At 42.6% G+C, this 23979-nt stretch overlaps 1 protein-coding gene across 1 annotated transcript in view; it reads left to right on the top strand.

Moving 5' to 3' along the window:
• The window catches only part of LOC144827580 (aromatic-L-amino-acid decarboxylase-like), a 1238931-nt gene that overhangs the window by 698303 nt on the left and 516649 nt on the right, over nucleotides 1-23979 (top strand). The gene's annotated exons all lie outside the window — the stretch shown is intronic.

Below are 23979 nucleotides of genomic sequence, written 5' to 3'. Positions count from 1 at the left end.
CCCTATCCCTCACTTTCCCTACTGCTGCACCTTCCTGGAGTTAGTATAGTAAATTGCACCCCTACACTATCCCTCACTTTCCCTGCTGCTACGCCTTCCTGGAGTTACAATAGTAAATTGCATTGGTCTTTCTTCCTTTTTCTTTAATCTGTGTCTTTGGTTTTGGCTTTTCTTTGCTTTTTTTGGTACTTGAGATTCTGCAATGTTTGAAAAGAAAGAATATGTTATAGAATGTTTGTATTCATTCAAAAAGTATACATGACTGTATTCTTCTACACTATCCCTCACTTTCCCTACTGTTGCACTTTTCTGGAGTTAGAATAGTAAATTATACCCCTACACTATTACTCACTTTCTCTATCCCTCACTTTCCTTTCTGCTGCGCCTTCATGGAGTAAGAATAGTAAATTACACCCCTACACTATCCTTACTTTTCCTACTGCTGCACCTTGCTGGAGTTAGAATAATAATTTACATCACTACACTATCCCTTTATTTCTCTGCTGCTGCACCTTAATGCAGTTAGATTACTAAATTATACTTCTACACTATCCCACAGATTTTCTACTGCTACAACTTCCTTCAGTTACATTAGTAAATGCTTCCCATACACTTTATTTGAAAATTTTGCCTTTTAAAATATAGTCCTTGGTATTTTCGATCTTGTAAGGTCTCTTTTTTGTCTTTCTTTATTTATCTGTGTGCAAATGGTAATAATTTTTTATGAATCAGAAAAGTTTCTTTACGTTTTTAATTTTAACAAATATTATTAAATATTTGAAAATAAGTACCTTTTAGATATTGTTGAAAGAGAGTTTGGCTCCTTTTTGATACTGCTGTTGTTATGTATTTTATGGCTTTCTCAAAGTTTATTCTTTTGCTGTAGATAAATTATATTTCACATTTGCTTATTTGTAAATATTAGTAAATCGGATAAAAACAATATTTAAATACATTTCCAATATTTTTGAAAATGTGCAATACTGCGTCTCTTCACATTTAGAAAGCTTCTTTTCATTAATTTTAATTATTTGGCATTGTTGCTTGTTATATATTTTTTATATGTTACTACATTTGAACAAAGTTATGCTGCTATTTTAATTAATTTATAAACTTATGATTATTATTAATTGGTACTTACATATCATTCGGTTTATCTTGAAAATATTGCTTTTTGCCAATCAGGAAATTATGGTAAATCTGAAATTTAATTAATCACATGTTTTATTTTTGCATTTCCATCATCACACCAGAGGAGAGGAACATGGCGGCGGGCTGACGCCAGCCGCTAGTGCTCTGTCCCGTCTTGGAGATGCCAGAATTCTATCGAGTGCCTAACCCGTCCTAAATATCTCAAAAGTCATCCTTATGCTGTGAGATTATGTGGAAATCATTATTTTTAATCGGGAATTCACTGTACTAACCAGCTTTTTCTCCCCGACTTCATCCGATGGCGAGTTTGGTGGGCGGCCGCGGTGTGCTAGGACCCTGAGGCGTTCGCGTGAGGCGGAGGCTCTGAAACGCCGCGACGCCGGACCTACACAGATGGCGGGACTCGCGGCGAAGGAGGAGAGAGGAAGAGGCGTATGGGGAGCAACCCGGGCCATATCGTGGCGAAAATTAAAGCAGCAGCAGCAAAGACTTATCCTCGACCGGCAGTAACAGCGGTGAGCCGGTATTGTTCCGAAGTTGGTCGTTGGGGGGTGGACCTACCCTGTGTGTATGATAATGCTCGCGGTCTTAAACTCGGAGTAGCCGAGACAGAAGGGTGTTCTATTTTAGCTAAGCGAGTAGTTTGCAAGGGAATGGACATTTCACCTGTACCAGTCCCCCCCAACACACAGATAGAGCAGCCCAGTGGGAAGAAGGACCAGAGAGGGTAGACATTCGCTAAGGTGGGAGAAAAGAACGCTAGTAAGGGAGACCAACTGACTTTGCCAACACAATCAGCTCAGTTGGCCCCTCCAGTAGTAAGGAATAGATATCTCCTCCACTCTCAACCAGAGAAAGAGCGTTTATTATCCTCACTCAGCCAAACCACTAATCAATTGGTCCCTCTTACTCCACGCCAAAAAAAGAGAGAGAAGAGACAGAAATAAAACAGGGGAGGAAAAAAGACCTAAAAAGAAGTTCTACGATATCAAAACCTGCTCCCTATCTAAAAACCTATTTCAAAATAATGGAGAAAGCGATGTCAGTCTCGGATAGTGGTGGCAAGGTGACCGAAATCCAACCAGCAGTACAGAACTCTCCTCTTTCCTCCCACCTAAAGGGGACGGTCATGTTACAGAACAGCTATGCTCCCCTTTTACTCGAACCTGACACAGATCTGGGTATGGGAGCTCCTCCACCGGTTTTGGCAGCTGATGGGAATACAGAGAGTGGATTTAGCCCCCAGCCAGTATCAGTGTTGTCTTCAGAGCCCAACCGTCCACCTCAGGCTACTCACACTAATAATCCTCTGGTAGTAGGTTCCTTGGAATTGCAACAACAAGAACATGAGGGTAACAGTTTGGGTAATAGTATGGAGAGTTTATGTGGAACCGTCCATGAGGATCTGTTGGCTAAATTGCTCTCAAAATTTGAGATTTCAGAGGGTAGTCAGAGGGAGATTGCCGGGAAATATACCTTCTTGGAAAGTAAATTAGACGATGTATGCTCTAGAACAGAGGCATTAGAAGGGGAAGTGGCTATCCTCTCCAGGGCCTCTCAGACACATTCTAAAGCAATATCTGAACTTAAGGCCCAGAACAAGTCATTACAACTGGATATGGAGCGTCTGGAGATCCATGCGAGGAGAAATAATCTGAAATTTCTAAAAATTCATGAAGGGGCAGAGAATGGGGATGTAAAATCATTAATATGCAAACTTTTGAGAGAAGGCGTTCTGAGGGATAGACCAGATATCAACCTGGAAGACAAGATTCAACAGGCACATAGGGATCCGTTCCGTCGACACCCGGATAGGAGTGCCCCGAGGAAGATTCTGGTCAACTTTCATACTTACGCAATAAAAGAGCTGATTCTGACCAGGGCTCTTATCGACCCAACTCTCCAGATTGATTCTTCAAAATACTTGATTCGCTCTGATGTTGGCAGAGTCACGGCGCAAAGACAGTGGGAGTTAGGGTCTCGTATGTCAGATCTAAGAAGCCAGGGAGCCCAGGTCATGATGAAGTTCCCCGCAGCATTAAGGGTAGTATGGAGAAACAAAACGTATAACTTTACCTCCGTACAGGAGGTCAATAGCTTCCTAATTAGCATGAAAGAAGCTCAACGATAGTTTATCTTTTCTTCTCCGGCCCGTATTAGGATTAGTTGTGCAACATGAAAAATACCACTTAACCCACAGCACAGAAAAAAAAACCCACATAAATAAAGAAAAAAGAAGTAAAAATAATTTTTTGTTAAGGGTGATGAACAAAAATATAAGGGTGAAGGTAAAAAAAAACGTACTAAAGTACGACATGAGGCAGAATCCAAGTTTGGGGCCGAGCTCTCAATGGCGATGGGATCGCCAAAACCCAAGAGGGGGGGAATTCTCAAGGGGGGCGGTGAAGGGTGGGATGGGGGAGGTTGACAAAAAGATAAATAATTTCTCATAGAACCACGAAATCTGAAATAAATATGAAGCAAATTTCCCCAATGCAAAGGATCTGGCCCAGACTGGAGCTATTCATGAAGCATCTATTCCAATTCTATGTCCAGTGCAACCAATAAAATAATAAGTTGGAATGTCAACGGCTTGAGGGACGGATAGAAGTTAAATAGAGTTTGTGAGTATTTAAACAAATCCGGGGCCCATGTCATCCTCTTAGAGGAAATGCATCTGGAACCAGCTGAATGTAAAGAAGCTTTTAAAAATCAAAGGTGGATTCAAGATCTGCTGTGTCTAGGCAAAGTGGAAATACCAGGGGGGTAGCAATGATTATCCGGGCACACTGCGGGATTAGAGTAGAAAAATACGAGACGGATTCCTCAGGTAGATGGCTGACTGCATCTCTGATTTTAGATAAAATTAGATTAGCCTGTGCAGGGTACTATGGGCCTAATCAAGATTCCCCTGAAGCCCTGTTGAATTTGAAAACCAGTCTCTCTGCTGTGAATTTACCTGTTATTATGGGAGGTGATTTTAACCTAGTTTTTGATTTGAATTTGGATCATACCTCCAGAGCCATCTTTTCCCCTCCGTATAAATCAAAAAGGGAGCTGAAAAACATCATGAAGGATTTTAATCTTTTGGATGTTTGGAGGATCAAAAATGGAAATAATAGGGACTACTCTTTCTATAGTCATAGGTATAGACATCATTCGCGCATTGACTTTTTCCTCATAGATCAAGCCTTATTCCCTGCAATCGTCTCTACCTCATATATTCCAGCTATACTATCAGACCACTCTATAGTAAAATTAATAGTTATGTTCCCGCAGAAGTCACAGATTAGACGCTAGACTCTTACAAAGTGATATAAAAGAGTGTGTGCTGAAACAGTCTGCTGAGTATTTCAGATTCAATACTGCCACTGCGTCCGAACAAACAGTCTGGGAAGCATTTAAGTCCTATATCAGAGGTCTGTTCACAGCTCTGATGGCTGGTAAAAATAAGGCCATGAGAAAAGCAGAGGAGGAATCCCTATCCAGAATAAAATTAAAAGAACAACAGCTACAGCAAGCATCACTAGAGCAGCAGACGAATCTGGAGGTCATACAGAAAGAGCTGGAGGGGTTAAAAGTCAAATACCAGGCTAGTCTAGATTAAATGATCAAGGATAGGTGGGATGCGAGTAGGCTGCAGAATTTCTCCTACGGAGTAAAATGTGGGCGTATACTGGCATGGAAGGCCAGAATGGATAGGGCAAGAAATCAAATTTGTGGGTTAAAAATGCACAGTTCTGGCGACATATCTTATGACAACGATTAGATCTCCGAAGAAGCCAGGGTATATATGCAAAATCTATATACCGGAAATAGGGAAGCCCCGATTCAAAGAGCAGTTAATTGGCTAAAGCAGCTGGGCCTACCGCAGTTAACGGTGGCAGACAGTGTCTTTATGAGCTCAGCCATCAGTGAAGGTGCGGTCTATACTCAGCTGAAAAAAATGTCTAAAGGAAAGGCAGCAGGCCCAGATGGGCTTCCGATAGAAGTTTATTAAACAAGCTCTGACATCATTGTCCCAGTCCTAACGTCCCTATTTAACAAAATACCTCAGACTGGTGAACCTATCCCTCAATCCTGGTTAGAAGCCACAGTCACCTTGGTTCTGAAGCCCAATAAAGATCCCCTAATAGTCGAGTCATATAGGCCAATCTCGCTACTAAACACTGACTATAAAATCTTTGCAGGGGTTTGGCGGCGAGATTGACCAAAGTGATTAAATCTGTGGTACACGAAGATCAGAGGGGCTTTATTCCGGGGAGGCAGCTTAATGAATTGACTTTCCAGGCTATCGCCGCAATAGACAGCGCTACAAACAGGAAACTCCCACTAACAATTGTAGCAATAGATGCCGCTAAGGCATTTGACCAGGTCAGCTGGTCATATCTATGGTAGGCATTAGCTGGATTTGGTCTCCCAAAAAATTTCATAACATCCATAAAAGCATTGTATCTAAACCCAAGGGCTAGAATTCTGGTCAATTGAACCCTTACAGATTGGGTTCAGATATCTCGTGGTACAAGACAGGGGTGTCCCCTTTCCCCCTTATTGTTTATTTTATATATTGAACCCTTGGTTACACAGTTAAGATCCGATCCTTTGATTAAACCCTTTTTTTTACATGAATTAGCTCTAAAATGTGCATTATATGCAGACGATCTTTTAATGTTTACTATTAATCCGGAGATTTCATTTCCCCGACTTTTCGAACAGGCAGAAGCCTTTGGCGAAATCTCTGGATATAAAAAAAATAAGGAAAAACAGAGGTTATGCAGTGGAATCAGGAAGTAACATCACCCTTAGCTAAACCACAGATGAGATATCTTGGAGTTGTTTTGACGCAAGATATCTTAGATATATAAAAAATTAATCTCAATAGAATCCCTAAGGAGGTCTGTGGGCTTCTTTTGCGTTGGTCTGGTCTTCCTCTAAATATTTTTGGTAGAGTTAATTTAGTAAAAATGGTTATTTTACCCAAAGTTACTTTTCTGTTCAACGCCATTCCCTTAAGTTTTAGCCCTAAAGAAATAGCAAAAATACAGGGTAAAATCGGAACCTTTATTTGGAACTCAAAATCTCCACGAATATCCTGGAAAAAGCTGAGGAGAAAATTCAAAGTTGGGGGGTTGGTATTGCCTGACTTACTTCTCTATTGCCATTCATTTAACTTTAAAAAATTTCGGTTGCTGGCAGATAAAGCTGATATGTCATCTTTGGGCCGATTATTTCAGGCATTATTGCAGGGCATCCCCCAAGGGCGTGAATATTTTCTTTATAAGTTTGGTGATCCCAGATTTTATGAGAAAGTAAGACTAAAGATCCTAGAGACTGCCCTGAAGAACTGGGTATTCATTAGGAAAAAGTTGGGAATCCCCTATTTTGTGTCCCAAGCATCAATATGGGATTCCCCAGGGACACCTGAATGCCTTAAAGATCAAATGTCAAATTCCCTCAAAGCGGCAGGCATCACACATTGGGTGGACCTACAACACAATACACAGTTAATGGATTGGGATTCCATCTCTAGGTTGACGGGAGGAACCCTTACTAGGTTTAAATATTACCAGTTGTCAGCCTGGTGGGCTAGTATATCATGGGCCTCAGAAACTTTTGAACCCAAGTTAGATCTAGTAAATAGAAAGGGGAGATGGAAGAAAGAGGTATCTTTTTGGTATGAGGCCATGCTAGAGTCGGATGGGATTACTGAACGAGAACTTCTAAAGATGTGGAGAGGGACAACAGTCTGGGAAGAGGGCAACCTAAAAATCTTGTGGGCCGATTCTTTTACGATGTTACACGCTGTAGTTAAGGCGGCACCCCTCAAAAGAAATCATCTATTTACTCTACATCGAGTTTACATCTCTCCCAAAAAATTGGTTAAGATCACTAATTTAGAACTTTGCTGTCCAAGATGTAAAGCTCTCGACGCTGACGACCTTCACATGTTTGTGGATTATCCCAGACGTACAGATTTCTGGTCCAGAATAGAAGACTTTATAACTGAAGTATTGGGAATACAATTTTTCATCACCCCCACAACAATCCTGTTTGGTTTAGTTTCAGAATATCAGCCCAATGAATTGGCAACCAAATGTATCTTTTATGTGATGGTCTTAGCGAGGCGGGAAATATGTAAGGTTTGGAAGGACCCTATGCCTCGCACGTTTTCTGATTGCCTGAAATACATTATATATATAAGCAAATTTGATATGTCCTGTGACAGCTCCAGCCAGGATAAGATCTGGGCGGCCCTAGTGGCTTGGCAGATCCGATGAGACTACTTTGGTTGTATTTTGATGATTTCACCTGGGCACTGTTGGTGTCGGCTCTCCAATTCAATCCAAGGGCCGTGTAGATACTGAGAGTTGGAGTGGAGCTTGCAAACAGTTGAACAAGTGGGGTATCCATATCTTTTCCTCTCCTTTGTTCGAATTGCGGAGGTCGGAACATTGTTGCAAAGGAGGGAAGAGGGGGATTTCCTCATCTAGAATGCCCATTCTTGGTATATGAGGAATACAAAAAAAATAAAAATCACATGTTTTATTTTTAATATTTATTTATTACGGTTAAATACTTTCTATGCTACTATTTCTTCATAAACTTACTTGTATGTGTGAAAATATCTGGTTTTCAATGACTGGGTTGTCGCTGTGTGAAAAGGTCAGAGGGTCAGTTTATGGCGTCTGCTCTCTCTGGTAGTTGATAATCAACTGTTTTCAAAATGGTGTGTTGCTCGTATTTATATGTTTGTGTTAATGTGTTCTTAATTTTTGAGAAAACCTGCGTTTTTAAACGCTTTTAAAATTCTTATATTTGCTGTGTAAACATGCAATTTAAAAAATCGATTTAAAAAGTGTTATTTTAAGTTTCTAGTTCCGTTTTGGCATCCATTTTGTTTTCATTGTTTTGGTGTTACATTCATGAAAAGTGTTGTAGGACTATTTCTTTATCTTCATTATTTAAAATGGCTGTATATGTTTATTATTTGTTGGTTATTTCGGATAGTTAATTTTATTTCTCATTCATTTTTTAAATTATTATTTGTAAGTTGCGCCTATTTTGTTAAAAAATTACATATTCTAATATCGGAGTACTTTGTTTTAATACTCGAGTATTAATTTTAATACTTGAGTACTATATTTAATACTCAAGTATTACTTTCTTTAAAATGCTTTGCTTTTCGTTAAATTAACGTTCAGTTTCTTTTCACATTATAATACACTTCCCCACCCAAAACCTCTATTTTCCCTGCATCCGGTGCCAGGATTTAGTTTACAAAAAAAAAATATATATTATTTTCGTTTCTTTTATGCGTTGTAAGGGTATGCGTAATATGTGTTTTCGTTGTAATGTTACTTTTCCATTACTTGTACTATTTTGCGTTGTAATGTTATGCGTTGTAAAGTCATGCGTTGTAAAGGTACTTGCGTTGTAAAAAATGCATTATAAAAGCATGCGTTGTAATAGTATGCGTTGTAACATCATACATCCGCTGTGAACGGTTGAAACTAGGAAGCATTGCTAGCCATTTTGTGATTCAGTCTGTGAGTTGGCATCTCTCCCTCTACAAGCTATCAGGTCGTTGTTCTACCTCTGTTAGGCTACACTCCAAATACATCGCAGCTCCGTCTGTGCGAGATACCCCTTTCACGGTCCCTCTCTCCACATCACCGGCTCACGTCTCGCTCCCCACGTCACAGGAAACCAGGACCTAGGTATGTTGTGTTGTACCAAAAACACCCCTCAGTGCACAGAAACCTCTATCAGACTAGCTATAGTATGTCATTCGTTTTCTGTACTACAGTGGAGCTACCAATGATTAGATATCCTAGAACAATGCGACTCAGGTCCTCTCAGAATTTGTGGGAACAAGACACTCTTTCGGTTAAACACTCATACCTGTTCAGAATGTGAGTAACCAGAGACTTTGAATGGTTTAAAACGTTTATTTCAACTAACAAGCTCTGTAATGTAGTACACGTGCTAAGGTGAGCAAAGAAATGCATGTAAACAATAGAATCAGCATAGTTACAATTGCATAAAGTACGAATGGGAAAAGAATATTATAATGTCAGTGGATTAAGGCAAATAGCGCTTAACACCCTTTGTATGCTATGAGTTATGTTCATTATATTAGTGAAAGACCTCTGGCTGATTCGTTCTCCGTACTACAGCGGAGCTACCAATGATTAGATATCCTAGAACAATGCGACTAATGTTCTCTCAGAATTCGTGGGAACAAGACAGTCTTTCGCTTAGACACTGATACCTGTTCACAATGTGTGTAACTAGAGACCGTATAGTTTAAAATGTTTATTTCAACTAATGAGCTCTGTAAAATATTAGTACACATGCTAGGGTGAGCAAAGAAATGCATGTAAACAATGTAATTAGCATAGTTACAAATGCATAAAGTACGAATGGGGAAAGTATATTATAATGTCAGTAGATAAAGCCAAATAGTGCTTACCACCCTCCCCGTGTTACAAGCCATGTTTATTATATCAGTGGAAGACCTCTGGGTGTGGACAGCGAAACCCCCTACCTCAAGTCGTATATGATAGGATTTAAATCTCCGGAAAAGCACAGCTCTTTCTCAGGAAAGATTGTTCTCTAAGTGTGTGTTATTTGCATCCTGTGCAACATTAAAAGCACTCGAAATTTCAGAGGCGGATGTTTGTTCCATGTTATGTCTATATGTGCGCGGGACGGGCCAAAGCTGAATACCCAGCAATGTTGTTATCTGCTATTGAATACGGCGCATACACGAGAACTCAGTGCACAGCAGAAATAGTGGAAGGTAGACAGTTCCCATGCGAGATTATGAACTTCTGTTGTCGTGTTGGCCACCAGCAGGACAGAAGTCTCAAGGTCAGAAGTGAAAAAAAGTTGTTTCTGGTACAATAAGGCTCTTATTCGGCTCAGCTTGTGGAAGTCTGCCTTCAAGGTCGGAATGGAAGGCTAAATCTAGATATCGAAACTGCCCTGTGAGGGAGGAAACAGTATGTTTTTACATCAAACTATACGTTGTAACACAGTCATAATGTATGGAATACCTTTTAAGATGCGGCAGCATTTTTCATTATTCCGGAGTAAATAAGTGCCATTATACAACATTGTTTCGTGTGTTGTTGATATTGTAGAGGATGATGTATATGTGTTATATCATGGTCAGAATCAATTGCGGCTCGCGGCTATGCCTTTAGAAACCAGTGCATCGGCTCGCAGATGTGCGCCAGTGACCTGTCGGGCCGACAGCTCTACCTCTGTGAGCCATCCTGTTAGCTCGTAGATGTGTCTCTGCTAGCAGACCCGACGGCCCGTAGCTCTCCCTCTGCAAGCCGATATATATATTCACTGAAAAAAACATAGGTTTTACAGACGTCATAGTTAGAAATTACCATTTTATAAAACATTCAAATTCACTGAAAAAAACATAGGTTTCAGGCATGTTATAGTTAGAAATTAGCATTTAATGTAATGTATATTGTGATTATAATGTAATTTAAAAAATAAAATATCAAAAAATAAATAGTGTAAAAAAATGTAGTAAATCAATATAAAAAAATAAATATAACAATTACTATATTTGAAATTAGTCATTTACAAAACCTTTGAAATTCACTGAAAAACATAAGTTTCAGACATAGTATAGTTAGGAATCAGCATTTAAAAAACCTTGGACATTCACTGAAAAAAACATAGGTTTGAGGCCTGATATAGTTAGGAATTAGCATTTAAAAAACCTTTGAAATTCACTGAAACAACCATAGGTTTTAGGAACGTTATAGTTAGTTCGACAATTTACTTGTACAAAACCATAGAAATACCCCCGTTATAGTTAGTTCAGCTAACTATATCTCGCACCCCCGCAATGCACTGCTGGACCCTAAGGATTGACAAGGAATTAATTTCGCAACTTGAACCGCGCCACTGGGTGTGTTTACACACATGTGAACTCAGGCCCCGCCCCCTCCCTTGACCACTGTGCAAATGTGCCCAGTGGCGCGTTTTAAGTAGGGGGATTAACTCCCCTTGAATAATGAGGGTCCCTGGGGTGCAACTAGCCCACCAGCTACCTCCAGTAAGTACCACAGAGCTGAGTTGCAGAGAGGTGTAAAAAGGGGCATGGCCTTAGAACACCTCTCTGCAACACAGCTCCCTGACACATACCGGAGGTACCTGGTGGGCTAGTTGGTCCCCAGGGACCCTCAAGATTGAAGAGGAATTAATTCCTCAACCTAAAATGCACCACGGGGCAGTGGTGTTTGGGTAGTGTAGGGGGTCGTGCCGGGGTAGTGTTTTAGGGTTTAGGTTAGCGCAGTGGTGTTTGGGTAGTGTAGGGGATCGTGCTGAGGGGTAGTGTTTTAGGGTTTAGGGTAGCGCAGTAGTGTTTGGGTACTGAAGGGGGCTGTACCGGGGGTAGTGTTTTAGGGTTTAGGGTAGCACAGTGGTGTTTGGGATGTGTAGGGGGTTGTGCTGGGGGTAGTGTTTTAGGGTTTAGGGTAGCGCAGTGGTGTTTGGGTAGTGTAGGGGGTTGTTCTGGGATAGATTTATGGTTTAGGGTAGTGCAATGGTGTTTGGGTAGTGTAGGGGGTCATGCTGGGGTTGTGTTTTGGGGTTTAGGGTAGTGCAGTCGTGAATGGATAGTGTAGGGGGTCGTGCTGGGGGTAGAATTAGGGTTTAGGGTAGTGCAGTGGTGTTTGTGTAGTGTAGGGGGTCATGCTGGGGATAGTGTTTTAGGGTTTATGGTAGTGCAGCGGTGTTTGGATAGTGTAGGGGTTCGTGCTGGGGGTAGATTTAGGGTTTAGGGCAGAATAGTGGTGTTTGGGTAGTGTAGGGGGTCGTGCAGGGGTAGTATTTTAGGGTCATGCAGTGGTGTTTGTGTGGTGTAGGGGTCGTGCTGGGGGTAGTGTTTTAGGGTTTAGAGTAGTGCAGCTGTGTTTGTGTAGTATAGGGGGTCGTGCTGGGGGTAGATTTAGAGTTTAGGGTGGTGCAGTGGTGTTTGTGTAGTGTAGGGGGTCGTGCTGAGGTAGTGTTTTAGGGTTTAGGGTAGTGAAGTGGTGTTTGGGTAGTGTGGGGGTCATGCTGGGGTTAGATTTAGTTTTTAGGGTAGATCAGTGGTGTTTGGGTAATGTAGGGGTTGTGCTGGGGGTAGGTTTAGGGTTTATGGTAGTGCAGTGGTGTTTGTGTAGTGTTTGTGGGTTTGTGCTGGGGTAGTGTTTTTGGCATTAGGGTAGTACAGTGGTGTTTGTGTAGTGTAGGGGGTCGTGCTGGGGGTAGTGTTTAGGGTTTAGGGTAGTGTAGTGGTAATTGTGTAGTGTAGGGGGTAGTGTTTTATTGTTTAGGGTAGTCCAGTGGTGTTTGTGTAGTGTAGGGGGTCATGCTGGGGGTAGTGTTTTAGGGTTAAGGGTAGTGCAGTGGTGTTTGTGTAATTTAGGGGGTAGTGTTTTAGGGTTTAGTTTAGCGCAGTGGTGTTTGGGTAGTGTAGGGGGTCGTGCTGGGGGTAGATTTAGAGTTTAGGGTAGTGCAGTAGTGTTTGGGTAGGATAGGGGGTCATGCTGGGGGTAGTGTTTTAGGGTTCAGGAAAGCGCAGTGGTGTTTGTCAACTGTTGGGGTTAGTGTTTTAGGGTTATGGGTAGTGCAGTGGTGTTTTTGAGTGTTGGGGCTCGTGCTGGGGGTAGTGCTTTAGAGTTCAGGGTAGTGCAGTGGTGTTTGAGTAGTGTAGGGGGTAGTGCTCACAAGGGAGTTAACTGGAAGTCTACTGCTGGTATTGAAAGTGAATGTTCAGTCTGCATGTCAGAATTTTCAAATTAAAAAGAAGAGGATTTGAGATCTCTCCTAAAACATGCCCTCATTTTTCTTTCTACAACACTAACTATAATTTCTATGACCACATGAACCCCCTCATTTTGTTTGTTTTTAAGGTAAATGTTTTAAGTGTTACCAGTTTATTCCAATCAAGATAGCTTCAGGTGTGCCATAATGTTGTCATAAGTAAGACTGTTAGCACTCTAGTTGTTCTTTAGAACACTCTGGGAAGCTGCAGTAGAACACAAAGCAATCAACTGACAGGCTGCTCCCCCGAGACTTTCAGGATAGGAGCGGAACGGACCTGGCCATAAGTTTTGAAAATTTCGCAAAGATTCGTCAACCGGTGCCAAGTGACTCCAAATAGAATGTTGCGGATTTCCTATGGAAAATAGGTCCTAATTATATCTATATATATATATATACTAGCAGCTCGTCCCGACGTTGTCCGGGTATGAAATAGAATGTGTCTAATGTGTGCATTCAGATACGGTCATTAGCGTGTTCTCCCGCTTGAGGCCCAGCTGCAGCCCTGGTTGATGTTAGCAAGTGTGTGTCCCCCCGCTTGAGGCCCAGCTGCAGCCCTGGTTCATGTTAGCAGGCGCATGTAATTAGTGTAGTGATCCGCCGCCTGAGCCCAGCTACAGCCCTGGCTGATGTTAGCAGGCGCGTGTAATTTTTGGTTTAATGTGATAGTTCAGTAACAGCGCGCATGAGTGGCTGCAGTAATTGTCCCCGCAGACACGCTCAGTCGCGTGTGCCCCCGCTTGAGGGCCAGCGGCGACCGTCTAACAATTAGAATTGTGTGAGTCTTGAATGTTTGTTTTCCGCTGTTCTTATTTTTTTATGTTATTACCACTAGCCATATAACAAGTGTTTTTAATGAAAGTCACAAGAGCCAGGTCAGGTCAGTGTCTGGTCTCTGGCACCCATCAGTCACCACTCGGAACCGCCCTTCATCATCTGGGGCTCCGAGGACCAACACAGCACCTGATCTTGTCTTGAGCAGGAAAGGACTGACCTTCCTGCTGGTCAGGGCATGGTCACTTTCAGTTGGAAAGATATGTATTAGTGATGTGACTGACGGGGTAAAAAAATGTGCAGTGCAAGAAACAAAGTGATATCAAAGGATAAGGAAAAAGTGATTAAAATTGGTTTAGGAAGCAACATTTTTTTTTATTGGATATAGCTCCCAATGCCAATATTAAAAAATAGCCAAGACAGGGAAAAATTTATAAACTGTCTAGTGGTGGAACGTGGTCGACATGTTTCAGCAAATAATGGCCATGTGGCCTTGCTTTCTTCAGGACCTTAGAATGACGCTACTGCAAACAACAACAAAAAAAACCAAACGTGTAAAGAGGTGTCTTTTTAAAAGAAATTATCGGAACAACTTAGATACTGTTATATGTGTCACCTGGACCTTCTAGGTGTACATGTTCCGTATCTTCTCACAAATTCAGTAGTACACTGAAAAAGAAATGCATGGCATGAGTACATCACTCACCACCTGTCCACAAGAAAACCGTTTTTCTCACCATTGATAAATACCAACATTGGTGAAGCCTAAATCCAAAGAGTAAGGCCAAATGCATTGTATATACTAATGCCTTCTAGTTCCTATAGAACTTGAAACTTTTCAAATTTCACATGCTACATCTTACCTGATTTGTAAGAAGTAGAGACCTCACCCCACCTGGCTGCGGCTCAGGACATAGGTGAAGCACCGCTCTGTAAAGGTGAATAAATCCAAGCCATTGAATCATTCACCATAAGTATGCCAATAACACACAACACAGATTTAATTATTGCCAAGAAGTTCTGTCATGGTATGAAACTAGTGCATAAGTGAATTTCGTTCCTTATACTGTCCTAGCATGGTGAGTAGAGCGATATAGATGATATTGTATCAGCTCTGAACCTATTACGTAAATGTGCCCACAAGGATCTATAAGAGTAGAGCGTGATAGCAAACCCGCCCCTTGAACCTTATGGTGGAAAGCCTGTGCCCAAGGGCGGTATTGATGCCATCCTGTTAGCTCTACAGAACCATTTGTCTTGACCCATTGTGCTCATATACCCAGAAAAGAACTATCTAAGTATAGCGGTATGGCGTGATGGAAACCCCGCCCTTAAAACCAGCAGCGGAGGATATGCACTGCTGCCGGCTGAGTTAAAAGAGAGAAGAAGAAACCGTTGAAAACGTTTTCGGTGACCTTACCTTTCCGTCGGTACTCCAACGCGGCATCTGTGCCGTCTGGGGAGGTACCGGCGGTCTGTTTACTTGCAGTTTTATCACGTTGCTCCCGATTGGCTAAGGCCATCACGTGATGCGCGGACAAGCCGCGTCATGCGGTGGTAATGTTATAAGCGCTAGGATTGGTTGAGCCCAGATGGGATTAGACCAATCGCGCGCACACCGTGCGTAGTCATAGCAATAATTGGTAAATACACGGCGGTCTTGTAAACCTTCAATGTGCGCTAGAGTGTTAACTGCGCTTTTTTTGATGATGTGAATAAAGTGAATGCTCAAACTGAGACCCACTCGGTCATAATGCACTAGATAACTAGAGGATGTTAGTCGATCACCTGAGACTGATACCATCTGAAACTGACAGTCCTGTCGGTTATGTTGCATATCAGAATCACCACTCCCAGAAGAATGATCTTATTGGTCATTGGTAAACATTAATCAGGAGGTGATTTCAGAACGAGGACCAAGGTATGTCATCATTCAGCCCTATCTGGTCAGTACCAAGTTTCAAAACCCATTTTTGTTCTTTCACTAGCAGGAAATTGCCCACATTCGTGACGTGTGATGGAATGAACGGTTTCTCTAGGACCGTCCATTTAAATGAAGTGGGTGAGTGATTCAAGGTGATGAAATGGGTGGTAAGCCTAGTAGCCTGCCTCTTACAGTTGATGGTACTTCTGTGTTCAGACAGCCTCACCTTGATCTTTCGAGTGGTCATCCCCACGTATCTGAGTCCGCAGGGGCAGGTGATCAAATAAATTAATTTGTCGCTGTTGCAGTTGGTGAATCTGCCTGTTCAAAGGCTAACACATGGGCCGGCATAAGATGGGTCGGTGGATTGAACTTAGACTTCGGTCTAAGCCCTGTATTGGTCATGATATCCTCTTGTTCTGATCTCTCTTTGTCAATGAAAAAAAAGTGTAATCTCACCTTCCTGATAAATCTAGCCAGTTCTAGTCGGGTTTCATCTTATGCCGGCCCATGTGTTAGCCTTTGAACAGGCCATTGAACGGGATGTTGAGGACTTATACAAACAAGACGAAAGAACGTTCTGTAATCTCCCTAAAGCGGAGCATCAGGCCCTCAAATCATTGTCTGCAGACAAGTCAATAACCATCAAACCAGCCGATAAAGGTGGGGCTATTGTCATTCTTGATACAGAGACATATCGAGCTGAATGTCTTCGACAATTGAGTGACGTAAGATCTTACCGCCTTTTGGATCAGGATCCAACGGTGGATCTACAAAGAACGATTCGGAACATGACAGAGGAGGCTCTGATTGAAGGATGGGTAACCGAGTCCGAGGCTAAGTTCCTCAACACAGAACATCCAGTGACCCCTTATTTCTACATCTTACCGAAGGTGCACAAAGAGCAACGCCCGCCACCAGGTAGACAGATAATTTCGGGCATCGGGTCGATCCTAGAACCTCTGTCGACGTTTGTAGACCACTTCTTACGTCCAATGGTCCAAACGATGCCCACTTACTTAAAGGACACCACTGATGTCTTACGTCTATTACCTGACCTGGCCTTTGATGCCACAACTGACCTCTTGGTCTCGTTTGATGTAGAGGCCTTATACACCTCCATACCTCAGGATGAAACCCTTGAAGTCATCCATTATCTGCTTGATACAAACGAGATAGACACCATCACTCCGGTTCATTTCATCATGGCCTGTGCTACTTTAGCAATGAAGAAGAACTTTTTTAAGTTTGAAGACAACACATATTTACAAGTGTCTGGAACCAGCATGGGGAGCGTTTATGCTCCCAGCCTGGCAAATCTTTATGTACACTCCTTCGAACAACGACATGTCCTGACCGAGTCCAATACATACTTCGAGCAGATAAAAATCTGGAAACGATATATCGACGATATATTGGTGGTATGGCGATGTTCAAGAGCAAGTTGTCAGGATTTCCTAGGATGGTTGAACAGCAGGAATGCTTTTTTACGCTTCACCATAGAAATTGGCGGCGACAGTTTGGCTTTCCTTGACCTCATGATTAAGGCCACAACTACTGGATTACAGTCAGAACTGTATAGGAAGCCTATGTCCAGAAACTCCCTTCTGTTGTACGACAGCCATCATCCCAAATCTTTACGGGACAATTTGCCCTTTGGGCAATTTTTACGGGTACAAAGAAATTGCTCCACAGGCACAGCTTTCAAAACACATTCTACTGCACTCAAGACTCAGCTTGTCAATAGGAAATACCCTCCCCGTCTGGTACATCGAGCTATGAAGCGGGCTAGCAACAATAATCGGGCAGCATTATTGGAACCACCTACTCCAAAAGCACCTCTGGAAAGGCTTACTTTTGTTCACACTTTTGGTACATTGTCCAACAGTATCAAGAAAGCGGTGAAGAAACATTGGTCCATCTTAAATTCAGGACCCCATTCTATCCAACAGCCATTGTTCTCGTTTAAGAGAGGACCCAACTTGAGAGATAGAATGGTCCACACTAGACCACGAGAGGAAACACCTAGAGCAGTGGGTACCCTATGGGACTTGCCTCCAGTTTCCGGCCATCATCCATGTGGCACATGTCAATCATGTGCTCAGACGTCAAAAACCACAGAAATTGACATCGGTACGTCCAGGCCCTGGAGACAAGTGAGATTCACCAACTGCAACAGCGACAAATTAATTTATTTGATCACCTGCCCCTGCGGACTCAGATACGTGGGGATGACCACTCGAAAGATCAAGGTGAGGCTGTCTGAACACAGAAGTACCATCAACTGTAAGAGGCAGGCTACTAGGCTTACCACCCATTTCATCACCTTGAATCACTCACCCACTTCATTTAAATGGACGGTCCTAGAGAAACCGTTCATTCCATCACACGTCACGAATGTGGGCAATTTCCTGCTAGTGAAAGAACAAAAATGGGTTTTGAAACTTGGTACTGACCAGATAGGGCTGAATGATGACATACCTTGGTCCTCGTTCTGAAATCACCTCCTCATTAATGTTTACCAATGACCAATAAGATCATTCTTCTGGGAGTGGTGATTCTGATATGCAACATAACCGACAGGACTGTCAGTTTCAGATGGTATCAGTCTCAGGTGATCGACTAACATCCTCTAGTTATCTAGTGCATTATGACCGAGTGGGTCTCAGTTTGAGCATTCACTTTATTCACATCATCAAAAAAAGCGCAGTTAACACTCTAGCGCACATTGAAGGTTTACAAGACCGCCGTGTATTTACCAATTATTGCTATGACTACGCACGGTGTGCGCGCGATTGGTCTAATCCCATCTGGGCTCAACCAATCCTAGCGCTTATAACATTACCACCGCATGACGCGGCTTGTCCGCGCATCACGTGATGGCCTTAGCCAATCGGGAGCAACGTGATAAAACTGCAAGTAAACAGACCGCCGGTACCTCCCCAGACGGCACAGATGCCGCGTTGGAGTACCGACGGAAAGGTAAGGTCACCGAAAACGTTTTCAACGGTTTCTTCTTCTCTCTTTTAACTCAGCCGGCAGCAGTGCATATCCTCCGCTGCTGGTTTTAAGGGCGGGGTTTCCATCACGCCATACCGCTATACTTAGATAGTTCTTTTCTGGGTATATGAGCACAATGGGTCAAGACAAATGGTTCTGTAGAGCTAACAGGATGGCATCAATACCGCCCTTGGGCACACGCTTTCCACCATAAGGTTCAAGGGGCGGGTTTGCTATCACGCTCTACTCTTATAGATCCTTGTGGGCACATTTACGTAATAGGTTCAGAGCTGATACAATATCATCTATATCGCTCTACTCACCATGCTAGGACAGTATAAGGAACGAAATTCACTTATGCACTAGTTTCATACCATGACAGAACTTCTTGGCAATAATTAAATCTGTGTTGTGTGTTATTGGCATACTTATGGTGAATGATTCAATGGCTTGGATTTATTCACCTTTACAGAGCGGTGCTTCACCTATGTCCTGAGCCGCAGCCAGGTGGGGTGAAGTCTCTACTTCTTACAAATCAGGTAAGATGTAGCATGTGAAATTTGAAAAGTTTCAAGTTCTATAGGAACTAGAAGGCATTAGTATATACAATGCATTGGGCCTTACTCTTTGGATTTAGGCTTCACCAATGTTGGTATTTATCAATGGTGAGAAAAACGGTTTTCTTGTGGACAGGTGGTGAGTGATGTACTCATGCCATGCATTTCTTTTTCAGTGTACTACTGAATTTGTGAGAAGATACGGAACATGTACACCTAGAAGGTCCAGGTGACACATATAACAGTATCTAAGTTGTTCCGATAATTTCTTTTAAAAAGACACCTCTTTACACGTTTGTTTTTTTTTGTTGTTGTTTGCAGTAGCGTCATTCTAAGGTCCTGAAGAAAGCAAGGCCACATGGCCATTATTTGCTGAAACATGTCGACCACGTTCCACCACTAGACAGTTTATAAATTTTTCCCTGTCTTGGCTATTTTTTAATATTGGCATTGGGAGCTATTTTCCAATTAAAATTTTTTTTGCTTCCTAAACCAATTTTAATCACTTTTTCCTTATCCTTTGATATCACTTTGTTTCTTGCACTGCAAATTTTTTCACCCCGTCAGTCACATCACTAATACATATCTTTCCAACTGAAAGTGACCATGCCCTGACCAGCAGGAAGGTCAGTCCTTTCCTGCTCAAGACAAGATCAGGTGCTGTGATGGTCCTCGGAGCCCCAGATGATGAAGGGCGGTTCCGAGTGGTGACTGATGGGTGCCAGAGACCAGACACTGACCTGACCTGGCTCTTGTGACTTTCATTAAAAACACTTGTTATATGGCTAGTGGTAATAACATAAAAAAATAAGAACAGCGGAAAACAAACATTCAAGACTCACACAATTCTAATTGTTAGACGGTCGCCGCTGGCCCTCAAGCGGGGGCACACGCGACTGAGCGTGTCTGCGGGGACAATTACTGCAGCCACTCATGCGCGCTGTTACTGAACTATCACATTAAACCAAAAATTACACGCGCCTGCTAACATCAGCCAGGGCTGTAGCTGGGCTCAGGCGGCGGATCACTACACTAATTACATGCGCCTGCTAACATGAACCAGGGCTGCAGCTGGGCCTCAAGCGGGGGGACACACACTTGCTAACATCAACCAGGGCTGCAGCTGGGCCTCAAGCGGGAGAACACGCTAATGACCGTATCTGAATGCACACATTAGACACATTCTATTTCATACCCGGACAACGTCGGGACGAGCTGCTAGTATATATATATATATAGATATAATTAGGACCTATTTTCCATAGGAAATCCGCAACATTCTATTTGGAGTCACTTGGCACCGGTTGACGAATCTTTGCGAAATTTTCAAAACTTATGGCCAGGTCCGTTCCGCTCCTATCCTGAAAGTCTCGGGGGGAGCAGCCTGTCAGTTGATTGCTTTGTGTTCTACTGCAGCTTCCCAGAGTGTTCTAAAGAACAACTAGAGTGCTAACAGTCTTACTTATGACAACATTATGGCACACCTGAAGCTATCTTGATTGGAATAAACTGGTAACACTTAAAACATTTACCTTAAAAACAAACAAAATGAGGGGGTTCATGTGGTCATAGAAATTATAGTTAGTGTTGTAGAAAGAAAAATGAGGGCATGTTTTAGGAGAGATCTCAAATCCTCTTCTTTTTAATTTGAAAATTCTGACATGCAGACTGAACATTCACTTTCAATACCAGCAGTAGACTTCCAGTTAACTCCCTTGTGAGCACTACCCCCTACACTACTCAAACACCACTGCACTACCCTAAACTCTAAAGCACTACCCCCAGCACGAGCCCCAACACTCAAAAACACCACTGCACTACCCATAACCCTAAAACACTAACCCCAACAGTTGACAAACACCACTGCGCTTTCCTGAACCCTAAAACACTACCCCCAGCATGACCCCCTATCCTACCCAAACACTACTGTACTACCCTAAACTCTAAATCTACCCCCAGCACGACCCCCTACACTACCCAAACACCACTGCGCTAAACTAAACACTACCCCCTAAATTACACAAACACCACTGCACTACCCTTAACCCTAAAACACTACCCCCAGCATGACCCCCTACACTACACAAACACCACTGGACTACCCTAAACAATAAAACACTACCCCCTACACTACACAATTACCACTACACTACCCTAAACCCTAAACACTACCCCCAGCACGACCCCCTACACTACACAAACACCACTGTACTACCCTAATGCCAAAACCTACCCCCAGCACAACCCCTACATTACCCAAACACCACTGATCTACCCTAAAAACACTTGTTATATGGCTAGTGGTAATAACTCACTACTATTGTCCCCAATAATCACCTGTATGAAATTCTGACCCTCTGATACCCTTTTTGTGATGAGTATTTGATTGGGCATGTACTCAGAGCTGGTCATTAAATTAGCCCTAGGGTCCCCCATAATTTTATATGTGTTATAAGCTTATTTTTTTATGACCCACACGGACGCTCTTTGGCCCGAGTGCTTTTTAGACGCACCCAGGCCAAGCCACACACTGCGTTCTGCCCTTTCAGACGCACCCAGGCCAAGGCACACACTGCATTCGGCACCCCCAGTAAGTTTGAGACAACTGGCATTCCCCAAGGGAGTCTTACGAATGGTTACTTACCACGCTTCGAGGTGAACGCCTTTGTGACGCACACGGCCACAGCAGACGATCTGATTAATGTACACCCAGATGGCATGAAGTGCGGAACGTAGCACACACCCCCAGCGTTTGTCACGCCCCAGCGTGCCCCTTGATGCGGAGCAATTGCGTAATTGACGCTTCACATGGCATGAAGGACGGACACACGCCCACAGTGCTGACGCACGCCCACAGCATTTGTCACGGTCACAGCGTGTCACGCCCCCAGTGTGCCCCTTGATGCGGCGCAATTATGACTCACAAGGCATGAAGGGCGGAACGTACCACACGCCCCCAGCGTTCGTCACGCCCCCAGCACACGCCCACAGCAGAATGCAGACATGCCCACAAGGGACTACTTTGCTGGCACGGTTCTTTTACCTTTTAAATGTATATGGTGGCCGTCTGCATAGCCTATGTCCTTTTGCTGCAACTGCCCTTTCGAACGCTGTAGTGGGTGTTGTGATTGGTGCTGTGATTACTGAGATTACCTGCCTCAAAGGTTTGGGCTCTCTCTTTATATTATTAGTATGGATATATATATATATATATATATATATATTCACTGAAAAAACCATAGATTATAGACCATATATAGTTAGGAATTTGCATTTACAAAACCTTGAAAATTCACTGAAAAAACCATAGGTTAGAGACCATATATAGTTAGCTGGACATTTTATTGACATAAAACCAATGAAATTCCATATATAGTTAGTTGCACTAACTATATATCGCGCACCCGCAATCCACTGCTGATGATGTCACATATTACATCATTCATGACATGGTCAGTGACATCACTGATGACATCACTGATGACATCTCAAATGACATCACTGATGACATCTCAAATGACATCACTGATGACATCATCTAGTGTCTGTGTGTTTTTGTAAAGTTTAAATATGTTTTACATATTGAAGAATGAGTGGATGTATAGAAGACTGAGTGTGTGTGTGGCTGGCTGGGAGGTGTGTGACTCTGTGCATATTAATGTGTACTTGTATCAGTGATTGTATAAGAGAGTAAGTATGTGTTAGTATATGTGTGAAAAGTATGGTGTTCTGTGTTTAACTGTATAGATGAGGAAATCGAAGTGTGATTGATTCTTCACAGGACTGACTAGGTGTATGAGTGCATATGATAGTGTTGTAATAATGAGTGACTGTATGTATGAGTGATTGTATGGGTGAATGAGTGAATGTGTGTGTAGACATAGGAATCAGTGAGTGCGTATGTAGTAACTGGTATTGTTGTGTCATGATGTCATCAGTGATGTCATTTGAGATGTCATCAGTGATGTCATCAGTGATGTCATTTGAGATGTCATCAGTGATGTCATCAGTGATGTCACTGACCATGTCATGAATGATGTAATATGTGACATCATCAGCAGTGGATTGCGGGTGCGCGATATATAGTTAGTGCAACTAACTATATATGGAATTTCATTGGTTTTATGTCAATAAAATGTCCAGCTAACTATATATGGTCTCTAACCTATGGTTTTTTCAGTGAATTTTCAAGGTTTTGTAAATGCAAATTCCTAACTATATATGGTCTATAATCTATGTTTTTTTCAGTGAATTTCATTGGTTTTTTAAAAGCTAATATCTATAGCTGTAAAATATATTCTTTATTACGTGACGTATCACGTAGCCACGTGAGACGCCTCATAACGCGTCGCATAACCGTGACGTATCGGCTCTGCAGCGCAAACAAAACCCGTAACGTAAGCGTGCCGGAGCACGCTTACAGATATATATATTTTTTTTAACCTTAATTAGACAAAATCCACACGTGCACATATCTTGAGGCCTTGCAAAGGCACATCAAACAAACAGTCCCTACAATTTTGCCAAGTTTGCTGGAAATCTATTCCCTTAACTTTTTTTTTATTGTTTCTCTTGGTTTTCCCCTTGTTACGCTTACCGGGACGCTACCCGGTACGCGGACCGGACGCTCCAAAAACACAAGATGGCGGACTCCCGTTACGCTGCCGGTTAGCTGCCCGGTTCGCGTACCGGGAAGCGCCTCTACCACGAAAAATCGCGGGGGACTTTAAT

The sequence above is a fragment of the Lissotriton helveticus genome, chromosome 4_1 (genome assembly GCF_964261635.1).
Source record: "Lissotriton helveticus chromosome 4_1, aLisHel1.1, whole genome shotgun sequence".
Lineage (NCBI taxonomy): Eukaryota > Metazoa > Chordata > Amphibia > Caudata > Salamandridae > Lissotriton > Lissotriton helveticus.
The sequence above is the reverse complement of the archived record's forward strand: the minus strand, read 5'-3'. Positions and strand labels throughout refer to the sequence as shown.